The sequence below is a fragment of the Podarcis vaucheri genome (genome assembly GCF_965113315.1).
Source record: "Podarcis vaucheri genome assembly, chromosome: 14".
Taxonomy (NCBI): Eukaryota; Metazoa; Chordata; class Lepidosauria; order Squamata; family Lacertidae; genus Podarcis; species Podarcis vaucheri.
This window is the reverse complement of record NC_138752.1, coordinates 53,742,708-53,758,134: the sequence shown is the minus strand read 5'-3', so window position 1 is coordinate 53,758,134 and position 15,427 is coordinate 53,742,708. Positions and strand designations below refer to the sequence as shown.

Here is a 15,427-nt window from a genome sequence, read left to right as displayed (position 1 = left end):
GGCAAGGTGATGTCTCTGCTTTACCTGAAACTAGAACTATTTTCTTGTTTTTGCATGATTATTACTTTGCCAAAATAAAATTAAAGAAAAGAAAAAAAACCGTGCCGGGACTCACTATGAAGTTGTTTCAGTAAAACATTTTGGGGACAGGTACTGCGTACCTGAGAGTACCCCAGGAAACAAATCCCAGCTGTTCCTAATTCTGGCTTCTCCGCCCAGCTCTTCCGCCCGTCCGCCACGTGGCGGCGCCGCGACCCGCTCGGCTGCCGCCTCCGCTCGGGGCTCATCTCCGCCCCGGCGGCCGGGACGTGCGCTCGGAGCGGGAGGGCGAAGGAGCCTCGGCCGGACTCGCCTCCTCCGGAGACTTCCAGCAGCCGGCTGCCAGGGCGCCCGACGCCCACGATGCCCCGGGCGCCGCACGGAGGAGGACGCCGCGGGAGGTGAGTGGCTGGATCGGGGCACTTCTGGATGCGCAACTGGAAGGTGGCGCCGGGAAGCGCAAGGAGCGCAAGGGCGAAGCGGGAGGTGGAGGTGGTTGTTGCTGCCTGAGCGCAATTTTGGGGGGGAAAGGGAGAGGGGCGGGGTGGGGATTCCAAGGAGGGGTTCCCCTCCTCGCCCCCAAAAGAGAAAAAAAAACTGTTCCGAGCAGCGGTTGCAAAGGAATTTGGGCTCCGCGGACGTGCCAAGCGGCGGAGCCAGAAAGTGGGACAGGTTGACATAGAGACGGAGTTCGCGGCGCCCGCAAACACACCAGCGCGCCGCGCGCACGATCGGGTTGCAGCGCCCCGCGGAGAGGAGACACGCAAGCGCGGATCCCGAGATCCCAGCCAGGGACTGGGAAGGGACGGGGTCAGGATCAGTGCCGGATTTAGAATAAGCTAAACAAGCTATAACTTAGGGCACCACTCTCTTGGCCCCCCCAAAAAAAAATTTAAAGGGGGAAAAACGATGTACATTTCCAAAATATAAGATAAAAAACAAATAAAATAAAACCTACCTACAGCAAAAGTGTTTTGTGTTGTGTAGGCTCCTGTGATCTAAGTAAGGAGCCCCGCCTGCTAGCCTAAAAGATCACTGCTTTGCTCATTTCTATATATAGGGTACCTACAAAAAATATCAGGGGTCTCTTTACCTTTACCTTCACATAAAATATGTATTTTACGATAAAATAGATGTTTTGTTATGTGCATGAGATACCTATTAGGTCCATAAATTGCAATATAGCATATAGTCAACACAAAAAACAGCGGTGATTTGTTGATGGCAAAGGACAGCTGGACATATAAAGGGCCCCATTACCTTCAGTAGCTGAGGGCCTCATCAAACCTAAATCCGGCCCTGATCAGAATCCATGCCCTTGAGATCGCTGAACGCGGGTTTTTTAAAAAAGATAAGTGCACTTTCATGGCCCTGATGTGGCCAGGAAGGAACAAGGACATAAGAAAATAATAGCAATAGTAATAGTAGTAATACTACTACTACTACTAATAATAATAATATTTATACCCCGCCCATCTGGCTGGGCTTCCCCAGCCACTCTGGGCGGCTTCCAACAAAATATTAAAATACAGTAATGCACCAAATATTAAAAGCTTCCCTAAACAGGGCTGCCTTCAGAGGCTGGAAGCAGGATCAGGCCAGTGGCCAAATACAGTGATGCAGGAATGTGGAGCCGGAGGCTCTGTAAAAAGAGGCTGGTCACTGGATCAGGCCAGTGGCCCAGGTAGTCCGGCACCCTGTCCTCTCAGTGGCTAGCCAGGTGCCTCTTCAGGGAAACCTGCAGCAAGCAGGATCCGGGCACATGCGCCCTCTTCCCCCAACCTGCAGCTTCCAGGAACTGGGGTTCAGGAGCATTGATGCCTCTGGCTGTGGAGTCAGAGGAGAGCTGTTCTGACTATGTGGTCATTGAGAGCCCTCTCCTCCTCCTCCTCCTCCTCCTCCTCCTCCTCTTCCTCCATGGCAAGTGGCGCTAGGAGAGATGTTTCCTCCATCCACGAAAAGCGACAGGTTTGTGAGGCTGGGACCCAAAGTCGGTCGTTACCCCGGATTACTTAAGCGGCTAATAGAAGCATTTCGGACAGAGTGGCTCCAAAGGGGAGCTTGCAAGCGCAGCTGACTCGCGAAAGGTCTGGACTCCGTAACAGACACACAGCTGAGAGCTGCCCTGGCAGAGAGAGTTGACCCATGGCTTTGGACACTCAAAGTGTATGTCTTTAGGACCCACCTTATTTTTAGAGTTAGAAGTTTGTGCGTGCTGGGCCCGGGGGTAACCTGAGCAACGCGGTCCAGGTCCGGTCCCGAATCCAAGGGTTCTGTGAGGAGTCAGTCCGACAGAGCCAAGGCAAGAAACTAGGGAAGGTCAGGCACAGGATCTCAGGCAGGGTCTGGCAAACAGCAACATTGCTCCCGCAACCTGGAGCCCGGTCCAGCAGCCTTTTATTTCTGTCGGGGTAACGGCTGGTCCTGATCCCCCGGTGACTCACCTCCCAGTCTCACCCAAAGTTGAGCACTCCTCCTGCGAGTACTCAGGTCTCTCCTTCTCTCAGACCTCAGTCTCTGCAGCTCAGGAGATGTCAGTGGGTGACTAGACCCAGAGGCCGCCTCAGCCTCCCCTGACCCAACTGGTAGTGGAGCAGCTGTAAGTGACGGCTCAGCTGAAGGCAACGAGGTCATCCCCGCATCTGGAGCCAGGGCAGGCTCAGGCCCCTGACTCGGCCCAGCTGGGGTTTGTTGCAGGGGAACCTGTGCAGACTGGGACTCTTCAGGATCAGGCCCCAGACTAGGTTCAGATGCCACCTGAGGCAAAGGATCCGGTGTGGACTGAGACTCCTCTGGCTCCAAGTCTGAGCCCGAGTCCCAGACCATCACATTGTGGAATCATGTAATTGTCAAGTTGGAAGGGACCCTGAAGGTCCTCTATTCCAACCCCCTGCAGTGCCCGGAACCACAACTGACAGGTGTCCATCTAACCTCTGCTTGAAAACCTCTGGCGAAGGAGAAGAGGCTTAGAGTCCACCGCTGAGTTGTTCTAAGGTGTGTTAATGCTGCGACCTGTGCCATTGAACTTTAGGGTGAAGGCTGGGGGATCGATAATCAATAATGATACGGTACTAACAGCAACATGGGTGCCGGGGATGGGATCACAGGTCCCAGGGGTGGACTTTGTTAATAAGGCACCCTGAGCGAGAACAAAAATTGACATCCTAAATATTTATTGGGGGCCCTCTCAGTTTCTGTTCTGCGCTGGCTCTCAAGTGCTCTATGTTCTGGCTGCAGTAACTCAACCGCACATCTGACTGGGGCCTAACTCTGAGTAGGAACCCGTATAAATAGAGGTATTGTTGTTGTTGTTGTTACAGTCATACCTCAGCTTACAGATGCTTCAGGCTGCGTTTTTTTCAGGTTACGGACACGCCCAAACCCGGAAGTACTGGAATGGGTTACTTCCGGGTTTCGGTGGTCGCGCATGCACAGAAGCGCTAAATCGCGCTTTGCGCATGCACAGAAGCACTGAATCGCAACCTGTGCGTGTGCAGACGTGGCGCTGTGGGTTGTGAATGCTGCGGGTTGTGAACGTGCCTCCCGCACAGATCGTGTTCGCAACCCGAGTGTCCACTGTATTATTATTATTATTATTATTATTATTATTATTATTATTATTATTGTATTTTGTGCTCCCTTGGCTCGGCACCTTGTGCGGAGGAGGAAACGATTCTTAAACCGCTCTGGGAACTGTGGCACTGGGAGGGGATGGTGCTGTCCCAGCTACAATCCTCAAGAGACATCCCAGGGCTCTTGGGGACTGTTTAAAGCCTGGCTGTTTTGTTTCAATGCATCGTGCCAACGTGGCCACAGATACCTATCTAAAAGCCATGCTAATAGAGCAGGCGCACACAGGCAGAACCGGCTGTTGTGTGGGGCATTGGAGGTGGGGCCTGCAAGCCCAGGAGTGACGTTTGCAGCTGGATTAGTGGGGGGTTAGCGGGAGATATTTGGGGAAAGGCCCACACCTTGCATGCAGAATATTCCTGGTCCAGTCCCCGCTGACACCTCAGGGAGAGGATTCTCTCTCAAACTCTGGAGAGCTGCTGCCGGCCTGTGTGGACGGCACTAAGCCCAGTGGAGCAATGTTCTGACTCTGCAGAAAGCAGCCTCTCCGATGGCTGCATAAGACCTGCAGCACAGGCTGACCTTGAGACATCCGTCGAGGCAGACGGACCGGAAAGGTGAGCTGGCGACCTGGACGCAGAGACGCTGAAATGGAGACGGGCAGAGAGGTGTGGGAATCAGGGGACGCGCCAGTGCGCAAAAGTAGCTGCTTGGCAGCGGAGCAGAAATGGACACGCAGGGGAGGAGAAGGGAGAGAGCCCAGGGAGGAAGCATCCTTGCGAGGCGCAAGAGGGAGGAAAACCACACACAAAGCGGTGTGCGGTTTCGCAAACGCCTTCTCTCTCCCAGAGAATCCTGGGAACTGGAGTTGCTTAATGGATGCCTGCCATGGATGCTTCAGCCGAGATCCCTGCATTGCAGGGGGATGGAATGGATGACCCCCTGGGACCCTTCCAGCTCTACGATTATTCTGTGGTTTTATAAGGGTTGTGGGGAATGGTAGCTCTGCAATGTGTGAACTGTTAGAATTCCTGCTCCATGTCTGCAGTCATGGGATTGTTGTCTATCACATGATGGTGTATGTTTTGACTCCACCGAGTGGGAAGTGACGGAGACAGGATGTTTGTGTTACTGTGTTCCATGAAGTGGGACTATTGTCCTTTGTTCTTTCTCTTTCCTGTCTGATGCTAGAGAGAGAGGGAGCCATGTTGCAGTGCTCCGCGTGTGTTTATACAGTGGTGCCCCGCAAGACGAAATTAATTCGTTCCGCAAGTTTTGTCGTCTAGCGAATTTTTCGTCTTGCGAATCATGAAATCCCATAGGAATGCATTGAAATTCAATTAATGCGTTCCTATGGTCAAAAAAAAAGTCCAAACAAAGCCAAATTTGGTACAACAACAGTTTATTAACTGCTCTTTAAAGTCACACATTTTGTAAAGAGCAGTTCAAAAATTGAAGGGAAAATAAATTAACTTTATAAACAAAACATGTCTTTGTTTTTAGACAAAGGAAACAAAGTCACGAGACGTTTTCGTCTTGCGAAGCAAGCCCATAGGGAAATTCGTCTTGCGAGGCAAATCGAAAACGGAAAAACCTTTCGTCTAGCGAGTTTTTTGTCTTGCGAGGCATTCGTCTTGCGAGGTACCACTGTATGTAAATAAAGTAGATTAGCCAAAATGCTGAGTTGCTGCTTCCGGGCTTCCCATGACGGGCATCCGGTTGGCTCTTGTGAGAATGGGATGCCGGCCCAGATGGGCCACTGGCCTGATCCTGCCGGTTCTCCTTAGGTTCTTCTGTTTAAAGGGTTGCTGTGTACAGAGGCGACCAGCTCAGCAGCTGACGGGAAGAGCCTGCCTCGAGTTTTCCATTCCCTCAGAAAGTGCAGCCAGGAAAAAAACAGCTGGCTGGCCAGTCGAGGCCCATCTGGTTGCTGTTGGTGACCCAGCTGGGCCTGGTGGCAGAAGCCGGGCCAGTTCCCAAGCGGACGGGGCCACGAACGAGGCTGTTTTGCCGTTTGCGGGATCTAAAACCAGGCAGCAGTGGTCAACTGGACTCATGTGGGCTAGATTCCCACCCATATATTTATATTTACACCCCCCGAAGGGTCTTATATCAAAATGGTAAGGAAGGATTGTGTGTGAGAATTAAGGTCCGCGCAGCTCCCACTGTACGCAAAAGGAAGGCTTTTAAAAAAAGTTTGGTGTTACGACAAGGCAGATATTCAATAGGTGAAGCTTCTTCACCTGCTGAATTTCTGCCCAACTCAGGCAGCAACCTCAGTGGTTTCCCCCCAATTTCTTTGTCTTTCTGTTTTTGAGGGCTTCCAGAAGACTGAGGGAGGCAAGGATGGTGGGGGGATATGGGACCCTCTGCTCCCAATATGTTGTTTCACCCCCTTTAGCATTCTTGCCTGGGTTTCCCTGGGAAATGTTTGCAATATGTTCTGCGGCCGTAGGGAGAAAACCCGGAGAAGCGTCAGGTAACTGAGCTGCTTGGGGAGTTTCTCTTTCCAGAGCTCTGTGTGATCAGCTAATTACGACAAAGTCATTATTGCTGTAATAAAACCGTCATTAGGCATCCCATTGAGACCTCTGCGTTAGCGCCAGGAACACTAGCAAATGCCACGGAGTCTTTTTCTGTTGGATTAAGAGCAAAAACCTGCGTCGCTGCTTCTGTCCCCCCAACCCCCTTCCTGGGCTGGGGAAGCAGTTGCAATTCCTATGCACTGCGTGATTTTTTAAGGAGCCAATGTTACATTTCAGACATCAGCCCTGAGTTGAGCGGAAAAGGAAGGAAAATATTTTCAGGTTGCTATGTGCCCGTATCAGGATTGAAGGCTTGCAGGCGACTGGAAATTTATTTATTTATTGCATGAGGTTTTGATGCCGCTGGACTGTGTAGAAAAGAAACCTCGCGGCGGTTTACAGTAAGAAAAAAGCAAGTGCCGTTTGTCTGACAATGGAGTGCGCCTCCGGGGGTTAAGTCAAACCGCTGCATTAGAAACTGACCTCCGCAGGGTGCAGACCTGGGCAGCGTGCATGGATGTCCTGGGATGCCCAACTGATGAGACACACATAATTATTATTATTATTATTATTATTATTATTATTATTATTATTATTATTATTATTAATACCCCGCCCATCTGGCTGGGCTTCCCCAGCCACTCTGGGGCAGCTTCCAAAAGAATATTAAAATACTATAATACATCAAACATTAAAAGCTTCCTGAAACAGGGCTGCCTTCAGATGTCTTCTAAAAGCCTGGTAGTTGTTGTTCTCTTTGACATCTGGTGGGAGGGCGTTCCACAGGGAGGGCGCCACTACCGAGAAGGCCCTCTGCCTGGTTCCCTGTAACTTGACTTCTCGCAGTGAGGGAACCGCCATAAGGCCCTCGGAGCTGGACCTCAGTGTCCAGGCTGAACGAAGGGGGTGGAGACGCTCCTTCAGGTATACTGGACCAAGGCCGTTTAGGGCTTTAAAGGTCAGCACCAACACTTTGAATTGTGCTCGGAAACGTACTGGGAGCCAATGTAAGTCTTTCAAGACCGGTGTTATGTGGTCTTGGCAGCCACTCCCAGTCACCAGTCTAGCTGCCGCATTCTGGATTAGTTGTAGTTTCTGGGTCAACTTCAAAGGTAGCCCCATGTAGAGCGCATTGCAGTAATCCAAGTGGGAGATAACCAGAGCATGCACCACTCTGGCGAGGCATGCCCAATGTGTTCCAAAAGAAAGTGGTGCAAGACATTTGGCACCAGCCTGGTTGCAGCTGTTACCGGAAGGAGGCGTACAAGGCGCCATCCAATCGTCTTAGGGACTCCACTCTCGATTTATGAAGGGGTTTACTCCCGAGCACCTTCTTCTCCCGATGCTATCCCACAAGGTAGCGGAGGTTTAGGGTCAGAGTTTTCCTTCTCCCAGGTCGGCTCCCTTCCAGGCGGACGAGAACACCTGCCCCTCACTTCGAGAAGGGGCAGAAACTGCCTTCTTGAGGGTTGGACCCAGGGCCGGATTTAGGTTGGATGAGGCCCTCAGCTACTGAAGGTAACGGGGCCCTTTATATGTCCAGCTGTCCTTTGTCAACAACAAATTGTCGCTGTTTTTTGTGTTGAATATATGCTATATGGTAATTTATGGACCTCATAGGTATCTCAAGCCATTTGTGCATGTTGCCGTACAACCAGTCCATGCAGAATGTAGGCACCCTATATATAGAAAGGAGCAAACCAGTGATATTTGAATGAGCAGGCGAGCAGGCGGGGCCCATGACTTACATCAGAGAAGCCTACACAACACAAAACACTGTTGCTGTATGTAGGTTTTATTTTATTTGTTTTTTATCTTATATTTTGGAAATGTACATCCAGTTTTTTTCCCTTTTAAGTTTTTGTGGCCCCCAAGAGAGTGGGGCCCTAAGCTAGAGCTTGTTTAGCTTATATTCAAATCCGTCAGTGGTTGGACCCAGTGGCGTAGCGTGGGGGGTGCAGGGGGGGCCGGCCGCACCGGGCGCAGCATCTGGGGGTTAGGGTTAGGGGGCGCAAATCCACGGGTTAGGGGGCGCAAATTACTTGCCTTTCCCTGGGTGCTGACAACCCACGCTACGCCACTGGTTGGACCCACCATTGCTCTTGTCCGCTCAATCTGCTGGAGCCTGTCTTTAATTGATCAGGCTGCAAATTAAACTGGGAAACCTGTCCCTGGCTGGAATTTCCTGGGCCCCTCGGAGGCTATCCGCAATCCGCTCTCTTGATGTTTTTGCATCACCGAACCAACTGCTCTCTTGAGGCCTTCGTCGCCTAGCGCTCAGCTGGCCGTTTAAGGGGAGCCGTTTGCCGAAAGAGGCCCGAGAAATTTCCGCTACCGAGACCTCATTGCAAAACCAGCCGGGGAACAAGCGCTCCCTGGCGCCTCGCTCCACTTTCCATGTGTACCACCCTTGGCTCGGAATCGCACCAGCCTGCAGGAAGCTAACCGTGTCGCTTGCTTGCAGCGGAGATGTTTTCGGTTCTGCAGTTTGCCACGTGTCCCCGGAGCTCCGCTGCCAGGGAGGCGATGCGCCGAAGAAGATCCCCAGAAGCAGGCAGTGCGGAGAGCCTGGCGCCAAGTGCTTTCGCTGGGTGCTGCAGTGCAATGCCCACCTTGGGGAGGGAGAAAAGCTGGGCACCTAAACTTAGCTGCTGCAAGGGAAGCTTTGCTTTGCACCCTCTCTCTGCCCCACCTCCCTGCGCATTTTCTTTGCAGTTTTGGCACCCTCCCCTCTCCCACATTGTGGGTGCTGGAAGGCTCTCCTTCTCCCCTCTCTGAGCTCTCCGCTGAAGGCCTCTGAGGGGGCCAAAGTTTAATGTCCTGATCCCTATCCTTTTGCCCCCACCGCCCAGGGCTGGCAATATGCAAAGGAGAAAGGGAAGATCTGGAGGGGCAAAGAGGAAAGCCCCAACGTCAGGGATCAGCAACCTTTTTCAGCCGTGGGCCGGTCCACTGTCCCTCAGACCTTGTTGGGGGCCGGACTATTTTTTTTTTGGGGGGGGGAAATGAACGAATTCCTATGCCCCACAGATAACCCAGAAATGCATTTTAAATATAAGCACACATTCTACTCATGTACAAACACCAGGCAGGCCCCACAAATAACCCAGAGATGCATTTTAAATACAGTGGACCCTCCGGATACGAACTTAATTCGTTCCCGGGGTCCTTATGTACCCTGAAAAGTCTGCAACATGAGGTGCTGATTCTGTGCATGTGTGCAGCGCGATAGAGCGCTTCTGCGCATGCGGCGAAACCTGGAAGTATACACTTCCGGGTTTGCCATGTTTGCAACCCGAAAGTTACGTTACCTGAAGGTAATGTAACCCGAGGGTCCACTGTAAAAGGACACATTCTACTCATGTAAAAACACGCTGATTCCCGGACCATCCGCGGGCCGGATTGAGAAGGCAAGATTGGGCCGGATCCGGGCCCCGGGCCTTAGTTTGCCTACCCATGCCCAACATATTCCAAATGCAAAAATTTAAGAAAATTAAAACCCACCCCATTCGTTCGTTTGCATGGCTCACGCCATCATTGCAGTTTTTGCTCAGGGTTGGGCAGCGGAACAGACTGCAAACCCTCCAGCGTTTCTCTGCTGAAAATAGGGAAGTCCTTTTCCATAATAATAACAACAATAATTTTATTAGTTATACGCTGCCCATCTGGCCGGGTTGCCCCAGCCGCTCTGGGCGACTTCCAACATACAATAAAACATTGAGCATTAAAAATCTTCCCTATATAGGCCTGCCTTCAGATGTCTTCTAAAGGTTGTATAGTTATGTATCTCCTTGGCTCGGGGGTCACATAACTCCATCAGGCATAGGCAAACTCGGCCCTCCAGATGTTTTGGGACTACAATTCCCATCATCCCTGACCTGTTAGCTAGGGATGATGGGAGTTGTAGTCCCAAAACATCTGGAGGGCTGAGTTTGCCTATGCCTGCTCCATACCCTCCAACATTTCTCCAATGAAAATAGGGATGTCGTAAGGAAAAGCGGGACATTCCAGGTTTCTGTAAATCCGGGGCTGTCCCTGGAAAATAGGGATGCTTGGAGGGTCTGGGACTAGCAATCGGAGCAGGATTATAGCTTAGAGGCAGGCTGGGCATGTGACGGTATCTCCTGGTAGAATCGGGAGAGGCTCCCTTGTCCGAAATCCTGGAGAGCTGCTGTCAGCCAGTGTCGACAGTATGGAGCAGCGGCCTGACTTGATAAGAGAGGACAGCTCCCTGTATTTGCAGGCAAGGCAGATGAACGAGGGGACTTTGAGCCCTGCTGGTTGAAGGACGGGTGGATTTCCAGCGCTGCTTGCAGGTCTGCCCAGACAGCCTCTCTGCTGAGCAAAAATCAAAGCAGGTATATCTGTTGCTTCTTAAAAGAGAGCCAGACCATTGGCTCCACCTAGCTCATACTGCCTGCACGGACTGCCAGCAGTTCTCCTGGGTTTCACACAGGGAGCCCTACCTGGAGATGCCTACGTGGCTGAACTTGGGTCCTTCCACATACAGCTCTGCCATTGAGCTACAGCCCTTCTGCACCGGGCTAGCGCCCTGTGCTACAACTCCCGTGACGGCAAGGCATGCTGGCTGGCGGCTGAAATCCGGCGGCATCCAGGCGGCAGCTGCCCTTTGAAGATTTCTTGGGGTGACAAGGGAAGGAGGGAAAGAGGTCGCTGCTGGGCTGAGGGCCCCGGAGAGACTGGTGTACGCAAAGTGGGACGGGAGCCAGCGAAGCCACGGCGGATGACGTCCCATCGCAGCGCTTAGAACAGAAAGCATTACTGGGTTAGAAGGTGACCTTGCCTCTTAGTCGCGCAGGGAAGGCGGCCTTTGGAGCTTTTCCAGGGCTAAAGTAGTAAAGCTGTTTCTGATAGCATGAAAGGAGGAGGAGGAGGAGAGTCCCTGGCTCAGGTGACGGAGGAGGCAAGGAGCCTTTTAAGCCGCAGGAGGGAGAGGGACCCGGTAGATCCCCGCCGGGCATCTGGGCTGACCCAGCCGCTAAAGTAAGGTGACCAGACGCCCCCGCTTCCTGGGGAAGAGTCCCCAGATTTATAAATCAGTCCCCTGACAAGATCCATCCATTCCCCGGATTCTTTGAAAAAAAATCTGGTAACCTTACGCTAAAGGTGTTTCCTCGAATGGGGTTGTTCTGGGTTTTTGCCCAGCCAAGCTGCCTGCAGTGCCAAAAAGAGGGCTCAGATTTGCACAGAATTGGCCCGTGATGCTCTAAATCAGCCTTTCTCAACCTGTGCGTCCCCAGATGTTGTTGAACCACAACTCCCATCACCCCTAGCTAGCAAGGCCAGAGCTCAGGGATGATGGGAGTTGTAGTCCAACAACATCTGGGGATCCACAGGTTGAGAACCGCTGCTCTAGAGATATATATCAAGGCATGAAGGAAGCTTCTTCAGCTTGAGGGCCTCATTTCTTTCTGCGTAGGCTTCTGGGGGCCAGTGGGTGGGCATGATCCCCACCTGAACAAGCCGTCCTGCTGGGAAGTCATCTCCTCTCAGACTCCTCTTTCCCTGGTTAAACATACCCAATTCCCTCGACCATTCCTCATCAGGCTTGGTTTCCCGACTCTCAATCATCTTGGTCTCTCCTCCTCTGAACACCTTCCAGTTTGTCAACATCCGTCTTAAATTGTGGCACCCAGAACAGGACGCAGGACTCCAGGTGTGGTCTGACCGAGGCAGAACAGAGCGGATGATGGACTACGCCGAAATGGCAAAACTAACTGGGAAGCTCAGGAATCGAGAAGACGAGATCTGGAAAAAAAAAAAGAATGGGAAAAGTTTATAATGTATATACAAGATTATTGTAAGTGATATGCCGGGCATGTCCAAAGTCTGTTTTGGGGGGCCTAATCCAGCCCCCTGGCCGGTTTAATCCGCCCCGTGGCAGTTTATTTCTTGGGGTCAAATCCTAAAAAAAGCTCAGCAACTTTGGTTGGCCCTCACGCATGTTCACTTCATCAAATCTGGGCACCCCTGTGATATGCAGTTGAAAACAGGATTAATAGGGTCCATGGAAGGGATGATTCAGAGTATTCTTGACATTTGGACTCAGAATGGTTTTTGTGGTATGTTTATATTTTTGAAAATAATAATAAAAAAATACTTAGAATCATAGAATCATAGAGTTGGAAGAGACCACAAGGGCCATCGAGTCCAACCCCCTGCCAAGCAGGAAACACCATCAGAGCACTCCTGACATATGGTTGTCAAGCCTCTGCTTAAAGACCTCCAAAGTAGGAGACTCCACCACACTCCTTGGCAGCAAATTCCACTGTCGAACAGCTTCCAAAAAAAAAAAGTCAGAACAGAGCAGGACTATATACCACTGCCACTGAGCCATACGTTGATTGGATTTAAGTTCAAACCTTTTTGCTCTCCCGCGAATGCGCAAACAGCCTTAAGCAAGCCACACCCCTCCATTCTCAGCTCCTAGCTTCTGCAATGGGCAGATAACAGCGCTGGCCTGCTTTACAGGATTGTTCCAAGGGTTGGTGAGGTGTTGTGAAGCGATCCTTTCCCTTACTCCCCAGCACGCCTTGTCTTTAGTTGTAGGGCTGCCCCAGGGATAAGGAGGGGTTCAAATATCCCTTCATCCCTGACTGTTGGCCAAGCTAGCCAGAACTAGACTCCAACAGCATCTGAAGGGCTGCAGGTCCCCCTGGACAGCATGAATCGATTCCACCCCAGTGCCAGATTTACATATAAGCTAAACAAACTATAGCTTAGGGCCCCACTCTCTTGGGGCCCCCCAAAAAAGTTAAAGGAAAAAACCACACACCTGGATGTACATTTCCAAAATATAAGATAAAAATACAAATAAAATGAAACCTACATACAGCAACAGTGTTTTGTGTTATGTAAGCTCCTGTGATGTAAGTCATGGATGATGATGATGAAGAAGAAGAGTTTGGATTTGCTATCCCGCTTTATCACTACCCGAAGGAGTCTCAAAGCAGCTAACAGTCTCCTTTCCCTTCCTCCCCCACAACAAACACTCTGTGAGGTGAGTGGGGCTGAGAGACTTCAGAGAAGTGTGACTGGCCCAAGGTCACCCAGCAGCTGCATGTGGAGGAGCGGAGACGCGAACCCAGTTCCCCAGATTACGAGTCCACCGCTCTTAACCACTACACCACACTGGCTCTCATGGGCCCTGCCTGCTTGCCTGCTCCCTCAAATATCCCTGGTTTGCTCCTTTCTATATATAGGGTGCCTACATTCTGCATGGACTGGCTGCACGGCAACATGCGCAAATGGCTTGAGATATCTATGAGGTCCATAAATTACCACATAGCATATACAGTGGACCCTCCAGATACGAACTTAATTCATCCCGGGGGTCCGTACTTACCCTGAAAACTCCGTATTCAGAGGCACCGCTTCTGCGCACGTGTGCGGCACGATAGATCGCTTCTGTGCATGCGCAAAGTGTGTGGCGTGCTTTTGTGTATGTGCGCGCGGTGAAACCCAGAACTATGCACTTCTGGGTTTGCTGCATTCGCAACCCGAGGTACCACTGTATTCAACACAAAAAACAGTGGCAATTTGTTGTTGACCAAGGACAGCTGGACATATAAATGGCCCTATTACCATCAGAAGCTCAAACCTAAATCTAAATCACACCGATTCTTCTTTGTTAGATATTGTTAGATACGCCACAGAGCATGTATCCAGCGTTAATACGTGAAGGAGCGAAAGGAAGAGCCTCTAAGATGGGATGCTCAAAAAAAGGTCTCTTTCTTTCCCAGCCACCCAGCTAGAGATATTCTGCTTGGTTGGGCCAGGCATTCCTGACAGGAGGAAATAATTTCATAGGAGTCCCAGATGGGTTGTATACTGTACACTGATTCATCGACCCGTCCAGAAATGCAGACTCCACCCTCTGCTCTTGGCTCCCAAAGAGTTGCAGGAGATGCTGCTCGCAGGCTTGAACGGATGCCGAGTCCATCTGGCACGCAGGAGTTGCTCTTCTGAGGTTACATTGAGAATATGAGTTTCAAGGCTGGCCTAAGAAAGTCGCGACCCCTCCCAAACAGAAAGACAACTTCCAAAACCAGTGGGGCAGTGTGATAGCTCTGCTGCAGACGGAGGAATCAGAATGGAGCTGGGTTTGCATGTTCAAGATAATAATAATCATCATCATCATCATCATCATCATCATCTATTTATACCCTGCCCATAGCTGGGTTTCTCCAGCCACTCTGGGCCACTCCCAACAGATTATTAAAAACAGAATAAACAGAATAAAAAACTTTAAAAACTTCCCTTCAGATGTCTTCTAAAAGTCAGATAGTTGTTTATTCCTTGACATCTGATGTTATTAATCCTCCGAGTAACTGCAACCCTCATTTTGACGGCTGTTCAAGTAAATGAATAATAATAATAATAATAATAATAATAATAATAATAATAATAATTATACCCCACCCCTCTGGCTAGGTTTCAGCGACTTTGGGCAGCTTCCAGCAAAATATTAAAATACAATAATTCACCAAATATTAAAAGCTTCCCTAAACAGGGCTGCCTTCAGATGCCTTCTAAAAGTCAGATAGTTGTTTATTTCCTTGACATCTGATGGGAGGGCGTTCCACAGGGCGGGTGCCACTACTGAGAAGGCCCTCTGCCTGGTTCCCTGTAACCTCACATCTCACAGTGAGGGAACTGCCAGAAGGCCCTCGGCGCTGGACCTCAGCGTCCGGGCAGAATGATGGGGGTGGAGACGCTCCTTCAGGTCTACTGGGCTGAGGCCGTTTAGGGCTTTGAAGGTCAGCACTAACACTTTGAATTGTGCTCAGAAACGTACTGGGATTAGTACCGGACTAGAAGGGTTATCTGAAGACTTGTAATGAGAATTTTTTTACCTTTCTATATTTATTTAAATTTTGAGGTATTTTGTGGTAAGTTTTATTAGAACTGGAAAATATATAAAATGCTGTGATATAAAGGTTAGTTTTGAAAGCCAAGAGGTGGGAGGGAAAGAAGTCGATAGGCGCCAAAGAGCCAAAGTGGTGAAGTGGATAATAATGATGTGATTAAAGGTAAAGGTAAAGGGACCCCTGACCATTAGGTCCAGTTGCGGATGACTCTGGGGTTGCGTGCTCATCTCGCTCTATAGGCTGAAGGAGCCAACGTTTGTCCACAGACAGTTTTTCTGGGTCATGTGTCCAGCAGGACTAAGCAGCTTCTGGAGAACCAGAGCAGCGCATGGAAATGCCGTTTACCTTCCCGCCGGAGCGGTACCTATTTATCTACTTGCACTTTGACGTTCTTTCAAACTG

General features: G+C 50.5%; 1 protein-coding gene across 1 annotated transcript in view; it reads left to right on the top strand.

Annotated features, from left to right (window-relative positions):
* Positions 1-302: 302 nt before the first annotated feature.
* RADIL (Rap associating with DIL domain) overlaps positions 303-15,427 on the top strand; it is a 74,830-nt gene continuing 59,705 nt past the window's right edge. Inside the window, exon 1 of the mRNA XM_082199630.1 lies at positions 303-440. The gene's annotated coding sequence lies outside the window, so the exon portion shown is untranslated. The remainder of the gene's footprint in view (positions 441-15,427) is intronic.